The sequence below is a fragment of the Zootoca vivipara genome, chromosome 11, assembly GCF_963506605.1.
Source record: "Zootoca vivipara chromosome 11, rZooViv1.1, whole genome shotgun sequence".
Taxonomy (NCBI): Eukaryota; Metazoa; Chordata; class Lepidosauria; order Squamata; family Lacertidae; genus Zootoca; species Zootoca vivipara.
In genome coordinates, this window is record NC_083286.1 from 55,135,763 (window position 1) to 55,151,861 (window position 16,099).

The window sequence follows — 16,099 nt, forward strand, 5'->3', positions numbered from 1 at the left end:
GCTGTAGTTGAGATTCCTACATTGCAGGGGGTTGGACTAGATGACCACTGAGGTCCCTTCCAACTCTCCAGTTCTATTATTCTAAATGCTGGGATGTGCACACAGTTGTTGCGGCTGTTGTTTTTTTCTTGCGGTTGTTGTTAAGCTGCAATTGGGACATACTTCTGAATAAAAACATGCTTAGGACAGTGCTATCACTAGGTTATTGTAAAATAAGGAAAATTGTTTCACAGTTGAGCTGCGAGAATACACACACACACACACATACATACAAACATGGAGAATATAGGTGTATAATGAGAGGGAGGGACGTCTGGGAAAATGATCACCATTCTGTGATCTTTTTTTTTTCACCAATCTGTTTTATTTGATATGCTATTAGTATTCTTATGGCTGTTATTGCGCTGTTGTGTTTCTATGTTTTAAACTCCTTTGTTGTGTTTTCTATGAAAGTGTGGTTTATACATATTTAAATGGGTGAAAATAAATCAATAAATAAATCCGTCCACCCATCCATCCCATCCCCAAAGAAGAATTTCTGTGTTCATTCAGAATAAAGCAGTTGCCACATTCTGGGTCCAGGGCCTTTTGAACAGGCAGCACAGGCAGAAATCTGAACTGTTTCCTAGAAGGAAAGGCCTCTCACTTGAGATCTGGAGACAGGGGAGTTCCGCAATTGCTCTCAGTGGGACCCACAACTAAATGTTGCAGTTTGGGGCAACACCGCCGGAGTTAGGGTGTTGTGGGCGATTCCTCACTGGGCGATGAGCAAAGGGGGAGCAAAGCAACATCAGCAACGACAACAACATGAGTACCTACTGAAAAGATCCATTAAAAAAAGCAGCTGTACCAAAAGGAATTTTTTTTGGGGGGGGTTGCCAATTTTTGTCCTTGCTCAGGGTGCCACAATACCAAAATCCACCCCTGATGCAGGCTTGTAGCAAGACGAAACCACCTTCTTTCAGGATACACCATTGCATTCTCCCTCTGCCACATGCTCTTGTTCAGGCACGTCCAACAGGTAAATCGTGATCTACTGGTAGATCACTGGACATCTGTGGTAGATCACTGGTAGATCAATGGCTCCCCCTAAAGAAGCTGTACTACTTTGGCTCCCCTAAAAAAGCTCAACATTTTGGCCCTTCACCCCCTAAAAACGGGCCTTCCCTTCTCCCTAAAAGAAGCTCAACAAGTTTGACCTGAACCCCCCATAACAGGGCTTTCCTTCCTTAAAAAAAAACCTCAAAAACTTTGACCTGAACACCCAAGAAGCGGGCTTCCCTCTTCCATAAAAAAAAAGTTCAACAACTTTGACCTGAACTCCCCAAAAGGGGGTAGATCACTGCTAGTCTTTAACTCTGTGAGTAGATCAGAGTCTCTTGGGAGTTGGCCACCCCTGCTTGTAATTTCCCACTTCTGCATTTAGCCAGCCTTCCATGGGCACTGAGCATGCTCAGTCATCAACAGGCTGTTTGGGGTTGAGTGGATTTTGTCTGCTAAAGCCTGTGTGTGTGTGTGTGTGTGGTGTGTGCGTGCATTGCAGAAGCACCTGGCCTGGTGTGGTGAAGCCAACAAGACAGTTGGGAGGTCGGGGCTGTGCAGGTCTGCCAGTGGATAGTGCTGGTTTGGCTGCATCTACATTGAGAAAACTGAGCTTGCTTATTATATGACTGGTTCACACGTGGAAGCCACCGCTTGATATTACAGGCAATGAGTTGTTAGCATATAGTTAAGAGCTGCTTTTCCATTTAACATTTGTGTGGGTTTAGCAGTCCGCTCCCTGTGGCTGGGCAGAGCCACTCTTCTTCTTCTTCTTTGGCGATCACTCGTAGCCGAGTAAGATTGTCTTCCATAAACACAATTTTAACAACGGGTCCGTTAGTGACTGTAGAGGCCAATTCTGGATCCACACGTCCTTCCACAGTGGGGACATTGGTTTCCAGGCGGTAGTTGATCACGGTCTGGATTTGCCAAGCATGCCTTCCTCCTAGCACGTTTCTCCCTTGCGTTCTGAGATCGAGTTTCTTCAAAGCCCATGACACCTTTGGTAAAGGCTGTTCTCCAACTGGAGCACTCGCAGGCCAGTGTTTCCCAGTTGTCAGTGTTTATACTACATTTTTTAAGATTTGCCTTGAGACAGTCTTTAAACCTCTTTTGTTGACCCCCTGCATTACTCTTTCCATTTTTAAGTCCAAAGTAGTTGCTTTGGGAGACGATAATCAGGCATCCACACAACATGACCAGTCCAACGAAGTTGATGTTGAAGAATCATTGCTTCAGCATGGTTATCTTTGCTTCTTCCAGTACACTGGTATTAGTTCTCCTGTCTTCCCAAGTGATGTGTAAAATTTTTCGGAGACACCGTTGATGGAATCTTTCGAGGAGTTGGAGGTGGCGTTTATAACTGGTCCATGTTTCACAAGCATACAGTAAGGTTGGTAGTACAATAGCTTTGTAAACCAGCACTTTGGTTTCCCTGCGAATGTCCTGGCACTGGTGTTGCTTTTGGTTACCTGGATGGAGTTGGGGCAGGGAGGTGGTGAGGTAAAGGCTGCACAAGTGCATCAGTGGAGTCACTCCAGGACTCCCACCAGGGAGTCACAGCCTTGCCAGCCCCTTTCTTCACCCCAGCCCCATCCAGATGAGCTGGTCTTGGGAGGGCAGCCCCATAGCTCTAACCCCCAACACCATCACTACTGGTTTGATCCATTAGCCTGTTCACACTCCTCCATATTTTATGCTTGGTGTTTTGTTTTGTTTAATCACTTGATGACTTTAATGGTTGACAACCTGCAGCTGAACATGTGAACTGACTGTTGTTGTGGTAATGAAACATTCTCTCTCTGTCTCTCTGTCTCTGTCTGTCTGTCTCTGTCTCTGTCTCTCTCTCTCTCTCTCACACACACACACACACTCAAGTCATTGGTACTTGACATTCAAGCAAGCAAAGGCCTTAGTGAACTGGTTGGCATCAAAACCTATTCTTGAGAATACTCTGTGTGAGAGCCAATTTTGCAGAGCTGGCACCATTTTGCTGCATGGTGCAAGGGGAAAGGTGGAAGGGTTGTGGCGGCTCAGGGACAGAGAAGCTGCTTTGCATGTAGAAGCTCCTAGGTTCAGCCCCCAGTATCTCTAGGAATGTCCCCTCTCTGAAACGCTGGAGAGCTACTTCCAGTCAGTGTAGATGGCATTGAGCTTGATGGAGCAATGATCTGACTTTTATAAGGCAGCTGTCCTGGTTCCACTCAAAACACAGAGGCAGAAGGTGTTGCTTGTAAGAAAGAGATCTTTATTCAGGCAAGTCATGAGACAGGCTCAGCAGGGGGCACAGGGCTCAGGGGTCACAATTCAGGAGTTTAGGAGCGGAGCAATAAGTTCAGAACTGGACAGAAGCAATGAAGATGTCCCAACAAGTTCACCCACCCCTCCTGCCTAGCTTTGAAAGATGAAGCATGACATGCTCATGTGTGAGACTCTCTCACCTTGTGGGAATGTCAAGCTTACAAGCACACACTTTATTGGGGCAGGTGGTTCTTGTGGGAATGTTCAGGAATGTGGATGAGGAGATATTGTTTAATATATCCTATCCCCGCTTGCGCTAGCAAGCACAAAACTTTAGCAGAGTAAAACATTCCCCTTTTGCAAAATACACAGCAGAAGAACGTTTGCGCAGGCTTGATTTAAGCCACTAAAATAAAGTGTATTTTCCTGGTATTTCCCCTTTTTCCCTCTTAAAAGAAAAGACACAACACAATGCTCTTAAAAGTATAAAAGATGTTTACTTACAAGCATCTCGAGGTACAGCACACTCAAGAGGTAGACTTGCTTAGTTAAAAGGTAATATATACATTGTGAAGTTCACTTATAAGAAGTGAGACTCCATCTCATCTCTCTCTCTAGGCTGGAGGCCTTGAGGGAGAGACTCACTAAGATGTGTGTAGTCCAAGAGGTCTGGTCCAAGAGAGGGAAAATGGCTGTTTCCTTCAGGATTTATCTGCCACTTCCTCAACTCATTTGCATGTGAAGGAAGAGGAAACTACGCTTAGTCATATCCTCCTCCTCAGTCCTCCAAGTGGACTATCTAGGGATTGTTGTGACTTGACTGCACTTAACCCTTTGCATCCCACAAACCCCTTCTCAGGCAATTCACAACATACACAAAAACATACATAAATAACTTTAATCAACCACCCAAGAGTCCCAGCTTGCCACGAAGATCCTGGAACTTCTCTCTTGGCAGGGGCTTTGTTAGGACATCTGCAGTCATCTGGTCAGTGTTGCAGTAACACATTTCAACAAGTCCATCCTCGATCACCTGGCGTATGTAGTGGTACCTGACCCCAATGTGTTTGGTGCGTGCAAGGAACTTTTCACTTTGTGTCAGCTTCATACTGCTCTGATTGTCCTCCATCAAGCTGACAGGTCCCGTTCTTGGCACGCCAAAGTCCTTCAGGAGCTGATCCAGCCAGGGGATCTCTCTGCAAGCTTCCGAAGCCGCAATGTACTCAGATTCTGTGGACGATAAAGCTACACATTTCTGTTTATAGCTGCCCCATGCAATAGCTCCGTCCCCATACATAAAAACATAGCCACTTGTGGATTTATAATCCTTATTGTCCCCAGCCCAATCCGCATCAGTGTACCCAAGCAGTTTAGGGTCTCTGACAGCTGGCAGTTTTAATTTACAGTCCATGGTTCCCTTTAGATAACGAACAACCCTCTTAACTCCAGCCCAATCATGCTCAGTGGGACAACTTACTTTCCTACTTAGGATCCCCACTGCACTTGCCAGGTCAGGTCTGCATGTGGTAACCAAATACAAAAGTTTGCCGACCGCTGACCTGTATTGCGTGTTGTTTGGCAGCAACTTCGAACCTTGTTGATTCTTCAAGAAGTCTGTGGCCATCGGTGTCGCAACTGGGTGTGCGTCCTGCATCTGCATGCTTTCAATCAGTTCAGTTATCTTTTGCCTTTGGCTGAGTAAGAACGATCCATCCTCTTCTCTCTCAACTTGAATTCCCAAGTAGTATTTCACTTTTCCAAGTTCCTTGACCTCTACTTCCCTGTTGAGGTGTTTGACTATGTCTTTATAGTCTTTCTCATTTGACGTAGAAATTAAAAGGTCGTCAACAAAGGCTAAAATGTACGAAAACTGTCCATTCCTTTGTTTGGTGTACAAGCACTTATCAGCAGTCCCTTGCTTGTACCCAAGCTGCACCAGCATCTCATGGAGTTTCTGGTTCCAAGCCCTCGCTGCTTGCTTCAAACCATAAAGTCCTTTCTGCAGCTTGCACACTAGATGTGCCTCATTTGGTTTAATGAAACCTTTGGGCTGCTTCATATAAATCTGCTCAGAAATTTCGCCGTGAAGAAAGGCTGTCGCAATGTCAATATGGTAAACTGACATTTGCTTAGATGCTGCAATACTTAAAAGTAGTCTGACACTGCTGTATCGAACTGTCGGTGCAAACACTTGATCGTAATCCTCTCCATACTTCTGGGAAAAACCTTGTGCCACAAGCCTAGCTTTGTAGCGTTGCACCTCCCCTTCTGAACCCTTTTTAACCTTGAACACCCATTTACTTCCAATTGCTTCCTTACCAGGAGGTAGTTCTGTGAGTGTCCAGGTCCTGTTCCGATGAAGTGCATCTATCTCCTCCTGAGCAGCTTTCCTCCAGAGACTGGCTTCATCTGGTGGCATCCTCTCTATCTCTTCCCATTTGGAAGGTTCCTGTGGAGACGCCGACCTTGTAAGGTAGGACAGCCGTAATGGTGGAACACCTCTGTTGGTTCTGGATGAGCGTCTGACCTCTGGTCTTTCGACCGCATCAGCTTCCTCATCCTCCTCCAGCAGTGGCATATCCCCATACAGCTGCTCGTCATCATCTTCGTCTCTGGTGCTGCCAGGGGCCTGGACCTCCACGTCTTCTCGGGTGTCACCTATAGGGGGTGCTACGACACTAGAAGTTGGATTAGTACTTTGTATTGGTTCAAAAGGAAAAATCACAAATTCCTCATCCTGTGGCTCCTTGGAACAATCAATGGCAGTGTCCTTTGTATCAACTTTGCCTTGCTCATCGAAGTAAATTACATGCTGCGAACTTGTCTTGCCAGTTTGCGGATCCAAGACTCTATATCCTTTTCCTCCAGAAGCGTACCCAACTAGGATCCCTGCCTTCGCTCTGGAATCAAGTTTGTGTCTGTGCTCCTTGGGCACATGATAGTAGCACAAACTTCCAAATACACGTATATGTGACAAATTTGGGGCTTTTCCATGCCAAAGTTCAAATGGTGTGCGCTCTGCGCCTTTTGTGGGCAGTCTGTTCTGAAGATAGACTGAGCAACGAGCCGCTTCACCCCACAGCCTGTGTGACAAGTTAGCTTCCTTTAGCATGCACCTTGTCATTTCCAAAATGGATCTAAATTTCCTCTCTGCAATTGAGTTTTGTTGGGGTGTGTAGGCAACTGTGGTCACGTGTGATATGCCTTCTCTAGCCATGACGGCCTGCATCTCATGTGAACAAAATTCCCCACCATTATCGGACATTAAAATGGAAGGGGCTCGCTGGAACTTGTTCTTGACCATGTTAAGATAGTCCCTGAACAATTCCACTGTCTCACTCTTCTCCTTGATAAAGTAGGCTACGCAGAATCTCGAGAAATCGTCCAAAAATATCAAAATATATTTATTACCTCCTAGAGAAGACACATTCATTGGTCCACATAGATCTGTATGGACAATGTCCAATACTTTAGTGCTTCTCTTCTCTGCACAACGTGGGAAAGAAGGTTTAGTTGCTTTCTCACTAACACAAGTTATACATTTTGATGTTGGTGTATTTGTGTTGCTTTGCTTTACCTGCAGACCTCTCACAAGATCACCTTTCTGTAGTTCCAGAATAACGTTGGTGTCTCTGTGTCCAAGTCTCTTGTGCCAGAGTTCCAGACTTCCTTCGTCCTTTTGACTTGGTTGCGCCACCTTTGCAGACTGGTTCTGCTGGTTCTCTGAAACATTAAGCTCATATACACCATCCTTTAGTGTGCCTTGAACATAAACTTCATCATGCTTAGTCACAATACATTGTCCTTTTTCAAATGTAATTTTAAAACCTTTCCTGTCCAAACTGGACACGCTGAGTAAGTTGCAATTAAGCTTTGGTGCAAACTTAACTTCAGTTATCTTAGTATTAATTGTTTCATGATCTACGTTGAATTTCAAATTCACAGTTCCTGAACCAATTGCCTTTACAATGTTGCCATCAGCAATCTCAATTTCAGAGGTTTCATCCCCATTAATCTCATTAAAATACTCCTTTTCATAACAGAAATGAGAACTCGCTCCACTGTCAAGAATCCACTTATTGCGCTTATTTTCACAATCCTGGACAGCTAAACTCCTCTCCTGCATCAACATGGTTTGCTCATGACTCCCCTTCTTAACACCTTGTGGTTTTGAGGGGTGGGATTCAACTTTATCCCCATTTTGACTCTTGCAGTTCCTTGCTATGTGGTTTTTCCCATTGCATTTAAAACAAATTATTTCTCTAGATGTCTGTCTGGACTTTCCAAAATGCTTGGATGCATAGCTGCTATCCTTCCTCCTTGGATTCCTTTCTTGAGAATCAAGGCTATCTCTGCATTCCTCTCTTAAATGGTTGATAAGCTCATTAAAAGTTAAATCCTTTGTGTGATCCATTATACTTTTAAATGGAGCAAACGTAGGTCCCAATGATGCAAGCATAAACGTTACTTTAGTCACATCATCAAAGGCTCTGGGAGTAAGGGCAATTCTTTGAACAATCTCAGAAAAATTCTTAAAATGCTCTGTAAACTCTTCTCTAGAATTCATCTTCAACTTGAGTAACTTATCCAACAAGTATCTATAGGAACTCTCTGTAGATTGTGCATAAATGCGTTCAATGTCCTCTAGGATCTTAGATGCATCATCTTCAAAATTTATCATTGATAGATGCTCATTCCTCAAACTGCTCAAAATTATGTGCTTGGCTTCATCATTTTTAATACTCCAAGCTTCTATCTTAGCTAAAGCTTCTGCATCGGTTCCTGTAGGCTTTTCTTCCTTAATGGCCTGCAGAACACGCCTAGCAGCAAGATAAACTAAAACGCGCTGCTTCCACTGCACAAAATTATTGTCATCCAGCAGCATAAAACTTGGTCTTGCCTCACTATCAAAACTGGAGCTTGCCATCTTAAAACTTCAAAAATTTCCAAAATTCAAAAATCTTTCAAAAATCAAATTCAAAATCTCAAAAATATCTTCACTACCTCTGAGCTTTCTCAGTGCTGTAAACTCTGAGGGAGGGGAGGGGTAGTTAATCCCCCAAGCACACTGCAGAACAAAGAGACCATGTGCTCAACCAGGAAATCCTAACTGGAAAAATCCTACAGAGTTCAAAATCACAATCCAAATCAATCCTTCAAAAATACACAAAATACGCAACTCTGGGCCGCAATAACCCTATGTGGGAATGTTCAGGAATGTGGATGAGGAGATATTGTTTAATATATCCTATCCCCGCTTGCGCTAGCAAGCACAAAACTTTAGCAGAGTAAAACATTCCCCTTTTGCAAAATACACAGCAGAAGAACGTTTGCGCAGGCTTGATTTAAGCCACTAAAATAAAGTGTATTTTCCTGGTATTTCCCCTTTTTCCCTCTTAAAAGAAAAGACACAACACAATGCTCTTAAAAGTATAAAAGATGTTTACTTACAAGCATCTCGAGGTACAGCACACTCAAGAGGTAGACTTGCTTAGTTAAAAGGTAATATATACATTGTGAAGTTCACTTATAAGAAGTGAGACTCCATCTCATCTCTCTCTCTAGGCTGGAGGCCTTGAGGGAGAGACTCACTAAGATGTGTGTAGTCCAAGAGGTCTGGTCCAAGAGAGGGAAAATGGCTGTTTCCTTCAGGATTTATCTGCCACTTCCTCAACTCATTTGCATGTGAAGGAAGAGGAAACTACGCTTAGTCATATCCTCCTCCTCAGTCCTCCAAGTGGACTATCTAGGGATTGTTGTGACTTGACTGCACTTAACCCTTTGCATCCCACAGTTCTGCTCCCATCTGTGAAAGCAGTGTCTTGTTCTAGCCAACAAGGTTCCATCTTTCTGTTCAGACTCTGGTTCAGTCATTGCTGCCTCCTGTTCAGCTGATCAAAGCCCTCCCCAGCCAACACTGAGGCTCTCCACTCCACCGAAGCTGGGGTAGAAAAGAGAGACCTTGGAGAGCAAGTGCCAGTCAAATTAGACAGTGCTGAGTTAGAGGGAACGATGACCTGACTCATGATAATGCAACTTTGTGTGTGCCTGTCAGGAAAGTCTATTGGTGCCTTCAAAATAACATTAATCTGGTCTCCAACAGTAGTAGCCAATTTTATGCACAGTCATTGAAAATTTGGCTCACAAGTCCATTTTCTAAGCAGGGGAAGTGGTGAGTTTCCATTTATATTTCATTCACTTTTTTTGTTTAATAATATCTCCATTTCATGAGCTGTCTGGAAAGGCAACAGCCAATCGACTCTTGAGGGGAACTTTCAGGGAAGGGCTCTTTTCTTGCTGTTTTCCTTCTTGTACATTTCTTTGAGAACTTACTGAAAGGCAAATTCATACATGCGGAAATGAAATAAATCACACTGTCAGTCGCCGGCCCCAGTCACGGCCACCTCTTAGCGCATTACCTCAAAGCATCTAAAAGCATGTGTCCTGGTTAGGCCATCAGTTATTTTATATAGCCTGGGCATCAATGGAAGGAATGGATTGTCTTTGCCCCCAGACCAGGGTTCTGCAACTCTGCAAATTAAAGGGCAAATCTATTAATTTAAGGATCACCAACAGGGTGCCAGGGGTCGCAGAGGTACCTTTGAGGCCTTTCCCTGGCACCAGCAAAGCCTCTGAAACCCCCACTTACTGCCTTCACCTGGTCAGGGGGTGGTGAAAGTGGTTACCATTTTCTCTCCTGAAAAGTACATAGAGCTGAAAGAGGAAGTTGGACGTCCGAAACCCTTTCCCACTTCCTCTTTTGGTTCTACATGGCTTTCGGGGCTCAGATTAGCTCTGCTAGATTTGACGTTTATTCAGATCCCTTGGGGAAATGAAATGTGTGCATGCCCAATTTTCTCTCCGTGTCTGATCTGGAGAGGGAGAGGGAAAAAGGACGGCGAGTCCAGAATCAAAGAGTGATATCCATTCCACATGCAGCAACCTGAATGAAAAGAGCAATATCTCCAAGAATATGCATCAATTTCTAAAACTGCCTGCTTAAATTTAAAGAAAGGTGTTTGTGTGTGTGTGTGTGTGTGTGTGTGTGTGTGTGTGTGTGTGTCCCTGACTGAACATGTATTTCCACAAGAGGGATGCATTGTGTAGTTTCCTGACATTGAGTTTGTGCTTTGGTATGGCTGCACAGCAGACAGAAATGCATCAGGTGTCCCTTTCTCCATGCCAGGAAGAGCTGCAGCTGCTGAATTTCTGCCAAGAAAAATAGTATCTAAGGGGAAAGACAGGCATGGAGTGGTAGATTGATAAGTGCCATGAGATATGTATGTCCCCCATCAGTGCCTTGACTTCATTTGATGGTAGTACAGTGGTACCTTGGTTCTCAAATACCTTGGTACTCAAACAACTTGGAACCCAAACACTGTAAACCCGGAAGTATGTGTTCCAATATGTGACCTTTTTTCGGAAGCCGAATGTGATCCGTTTTGAGTGCCACACTTCCATTTTGAGTGTTACGCTGGGGTCTGTCTGTTTTTGCTATGTATTTTGCATTTTCGTTTTTGCGGCTCTTTTTTGTTTGTTTTTGTGACTGTATGGAACCCAGTTCAGCTACTGATTGATTGATTGATTGTGTGACTGCAGTACATTGTTTATTGCTTTCATTTTATGGATCAGTGGTCTCATTAGATAGTGAAATTCATGTTAAATTGCTCTTTTAGGGGTTGTTTTTAAACGTCTGGAACGGATTAATGCATTTTGCATTACTTTCATTGGGAAAGCGCGCCTTGGTTCTGGAACGCTTTGGTTTTGGAACGGACTTCTGGAAGGGATTAAGTTTGAGAACCAAGGGACCAAAGTAGTAGTATTTAAGACTAGCCTTTCCTAGTGCTCAAGGAGCCCCACCAAACAATTTGAGGTTTGTTGGGAGGGGAAAATATTACAAGAAAAACCAACAATTTCATTTACAAATAAGTATAAATGGCAGCAAGACTTCCATATGGGCACATACACTTCCTTCTCCTTTAAGATCATCAAATTCCTGCGTATAAGACTATTTTTTAACCCAGGAAAATCATCTCAAAAGTCGGGGGTCATCTTATACGCCCAGTCGTCTTATACGCCGGAATATATGGTAGATCACGGGTTACTGGATGGAACTGGCCGTTTCTGGCTGTAGAAGAGAGAGTCCACACAATTTGCCTAATGGTAGGGTTGCCCTTTGTTGCTCAGCAATCTCCCAGATCTTCAATGTCCATTGCTTTGTACCTTCGGGGACGGGTAGGCGAAAGGAGTTGAGATAAGTGAAAATTAATGGAACCCAGAGAAAGAGTCTCTAAAGCATCTTCTGGTACTGACTCACTGCACTCAGAAGAGCATGTCCTGAGGTCACTGTTTCCACCCACAATCCCTCTTGTGATGTAAGACCTTTGGTAGTTAATGCATAGCTAGGTTATTGAATTGTTGCTGATGTCAGTATTTTGTATTGCTGCTGTTATCTAGCATTTTATGCAGACCAAACCTACGTATATGTGTATACAGGTACTCAGATGTGAGCTGTGCTATGTTCTATACTGGGCTTCTTTCCACTGGGTAAACGTGCCTAGGACAGGCATCCCCAAACTCAGCCCTCCAGCTGTTTTGGGACTACAATTCCCATCATCCCTGACCGCTGGTTCTGTTGGCTAGGGATGATGGGAGTTGTAGTCCCAAAACATCTGGAGGGCCGAGTTTGGGGGTGCCTGGCCTAGGATTTCAGCCTGGCCTAGGATTTCAGCCTTGGGCTGCAACCCAGCTTCCTGGGAGTAAGCCCTGCTGAATTGGCAGGACTTATTTCTGAGTATAAATGTGTAGAATTGTGCTCTTGACACATTTACAGTGTTATAGGGTGGTGTTGCTTTTTTTAAATACACACTTTTTAAACACGTCTGTATGTGTGTGTTTATTTTTGTGCTGTAACTTGCTTAGAACACAAGAAGGCAGGATGCGAAGAAAAGGAGTTGGAAATAAAAACTGTCAGCAGCACAACCAGACAATTTTAGCACCCAAAAGCCTGTAAAAGCACATCATTATTTTTATTGCTATTTATTACTTGTATTCTACTTTTCTCGTCCAGAATACCCAAAGGGCCTTGCAAAAGGATTTAAAAAAGGACAGTAAAAATGCACGATTTTTGATTGAGCTACAGCAATTTGGAGAAGGCTATAGCTTTGTGGTAGAGTGGGTTCGAGAGCTCCCAGGTTCGATCCCTGGCATATCCAGGGAGGGTTGCAAACTTGTAGGATTCTGCATGTTGTTGGACTCCAACACCCACAATCCCCCAACCAGCATGGCCCCAATGGTCAAAGAGGCTGGGAGATGAAGGCCAACAGCATCCACAGGTTCCCCATCCCTGCCCAAACGCTTGTGTTAGTCAGTGAATAATGAGCAAATGGATGAATGACATGACTCAGTACAAATCCGCTCCCTATATTTTTAAGTAAGGCAGGAAATTAAAAACATAAAATAGTAGCACTCAAATATCACATCAATTAAAACGGACCATTTTTTAAAAAAGCTATTCAATGGTTAGATATATAGAGCCTCTTGAATTAAAGAGGGTTTTTTTTCAAATGCATGGGGGGAAAGAGGTCAGAAGATCTTCAATGGAAAGTCACCCTGGAGACTTAAAGTTCCACTTTGGGGAGCTGATTCCAAAATCTTAGAACTACTACAGAAATGTCTCCGCTCCACCCAGTATGGCAGATGGTAGACTTTGCTATCAGTATAGAAAGTGCTTGAGAATTCTTGTTTTATTTTCAGCAAAAAACAGATTTGTCCCTTCCTCTCATTTACTTATTTATTTTGCAAGAAAAGATGGGTAGAAAAAGAGTTGTGCAAACATCAAAATTCTACCCACTTTATCAATGCATGTTTATGTGTGCTGATTATAGTACTACAGACAGGATTTTATTTATCTGTGATATTTTTATGCTGTCCTTGAATGTATATTTCTGGGGCAGTGTGGAGAGCCAAAAATCTAATCAACCAAGTCAATGTATAAAATAGCTATGAAACTTAGGTAATATGACATAAACATAGAATGAATGAATAAACTACAAGAGAAGAAAACATCTTAAGCAGGGGTTCCCAAACTAAGGCCCAGGGGCCGGATGCGGCCCAATTGCCTTCTAAATCCAGCCCACGGACGGTCCGGGAATCAGCATGTTTTTACATGAGTAAATGTGTCCTTTTATTTGAAATGCATCTCTGGGTTATTTGTGGGGCGTAGGAATTTGTTCATATATTTTTTTCAAAATATAGTCCGGCCCCCCACAAGGTCTGAGGGACAGTGGACCGGCCCCCTGCTGAAAAAGTTTTGCTGACCCCTGATCTTCAACTTCTGAAAGCATAGCAAAGAAAAAGCTCTTACTGGGGAGCCTCCAGATGTCGCTTTTGTTGTGCATTTGTGATTATTTGCGCTCATGATGGTTATATGCAATCAAATTTTCAGCACTGCAAAAGACACCCTCAGCTTGCAGAGAATATAGGCTGATATAGCTGCATGAGAAAAGTAGATAGAAATGAACCTTCAAGCTTCCTAGACTGTCCTTCCTGTGCTGACCTATTGATCTTTCCTCAGGGTTAGGCTGATAGTCTCAGGGTGGTTTCTGACCTCATTTCCTACTTCCTCCTTCCTCCTTCCCTCGGTAAATGTGATCTCGTTATGTGTTTCTCCTATGCACGTGAAAGAGCAAATATAACTCTAAGGCCTTGCCTATCAAATATTTACTTCCTGCAATAAATGTAGATTTCTTGCTTTCCTCGACTCAGAGCCTCAGTGTGTGCTCCTCTAACAGGGATCTATCTAGTCTTCTTTCTTTTCAGCTTCTCTGTGCATGTTAACTCCAAACACCCAACACATCCTGTTTAATCTTCAGTCAGTCTCTTGTAACTTCCTGCCGAAATCCTGTAACTTTTTAAACTGCAACTTTTCTGGCTGGTTTGTTTTCCTGCTGCTTTTATATACAGCACAAGAGTGTCTTTCCAGAGGACAGTAACAATGGGGAAGTATCACAGAGCGTCAAATAAGCAGAATGACCTGTGGGTGGTCCGGTCTACATCTACCACTAATGCACTATTATTGTGTCAATTACGTGCCCCGGAACTCACACACGCAACAATCTGGAGAGATGTCTCTGGCAGGATGGTGGGGAACGAATCACACAGGTATCATACAGGAGTGTGTTTTAGAATGGTGTAGCAGCTAGATGGATGTAAATGTTATCTCTCCCAAGGCACACCTCTCCCAAGGGGCATTATCAGAGTTCAAGGATGTGTTTCAAGCTGGCAAAGATGCTCAAGGATGGTTCAAAGCAGGGCGGGTGAGACTTGCCATCTGGGGGAGAGGCCTGAGGAGCAGCTAGAGAGTCTGAGGTGTGTGTTGTGTGCACATTTGGCCTATGGGCTTGAGGTTACCCATCCCTCGCATAGAAGAAAAAAAACTGGGCCTGTTCCCGACCATAACATACAAATGTCTTCCCTTCTCTGGGACTGTGGGGAAGGCATCAGTGAAAGATGGCAGGCTTGGAACGCTGTGTTGGCACGTATTTTTAAAGGGCCTTCTGAGGGCACAAAGCACATCCTATAATTTTGCTCCTTGCTCTTTCCAATATTCCTGTGAGGCAGGCTTGTGTTATCAGTCCCGTATTGCAGATTGAGTCTGAGAGTTTGCGCTTTCCTAAGGCTACAAAGTGCATTTGTGGCAGATGTGAGATTTGAGCTACGGCCTTGCTGATTCATAACTCGGTTGTTTAGTCACAACTCTACCCTAACTATGCTGCAGCCTCGATAGCTTTTATTTTATTTATTTTTGTAAGGAGAAGGAGAAATTGGTTTCCAGGCTTGTTTCTTTGTTCTAGAGCTCAGGCTGGTCAGAAAGCAGATGAGTATCTAATGGTAGATCTCCCTGCGATTTGCAGTAGATCAGTAAGAGTTTCTGAATCCTAATTGTTTAACTGTAGCAAAAATATGAAAACCCTTTTTCTAAATTAGATTTGTAAAAGGGAGAAAGCTTGGGGAGTGGGTTGTTTCTGGTGAAAGGACCGTGTGCTCAGTTTAGCTACTAAAAACATGTTCCTGGACTGAGCAGTTTCCCAGTAGGTACTTTGTCCCTTAATTCTGTAGCTATTAATCCACTTTCTGAAAAGTGGCATGGTTTGTGGGGTGTCAACGTAGAAGTCTCAAGCTGACTGTGGCATCATGAGATGGTAGGAAGCATTTGTCCATTTGTCCGATAGATAACATACCGCTAGTTCTGGTAGCTGACATCAGGAACAAGGAGGGAAGTTGCAAGGAATGCGATTTATGAGCTCATCCCTAAAGACATAGTGCACTAAGCCTGGAGTCAAACATTGGCCTAGTTCTCACTGCAGTGGTAAATCTGGGTTGTTACCACTTCCCACTGCAGGTGCCAGAATACACCTCTGTACAAAGCAATTATCTGAGCATCAACAAAGCTTTGCTAGAATTCTTCTCCCGGTTTTATTTTTTTGGTGGGGGGAGGGCGGACTGGGGAGGTATGGTGGATCATTCAATCAGTGAGTTTTGACTTGTAGCCTGAAGTGGTACAGCCCTGATACAGGTTCATCACCTCAGAGTGGGCAATTGTTGCCTATGCCAGTACAAACTGCCATGCATTGGTGGTCATTATGATCAACTACCCATCCAATGAAAATTACTTATTATAACTTATTAATTGCAGCAATTCTACAGTTTTGTGTGAGGTTAGATTTGGTACAGGGTAGTGTGTGTGTGTGTGTGTGTGTGTGTGTGTGTGTGTGTGTGTGTTTTCCCTTTTCAAAGTTATTTTCTAGTCCTTACG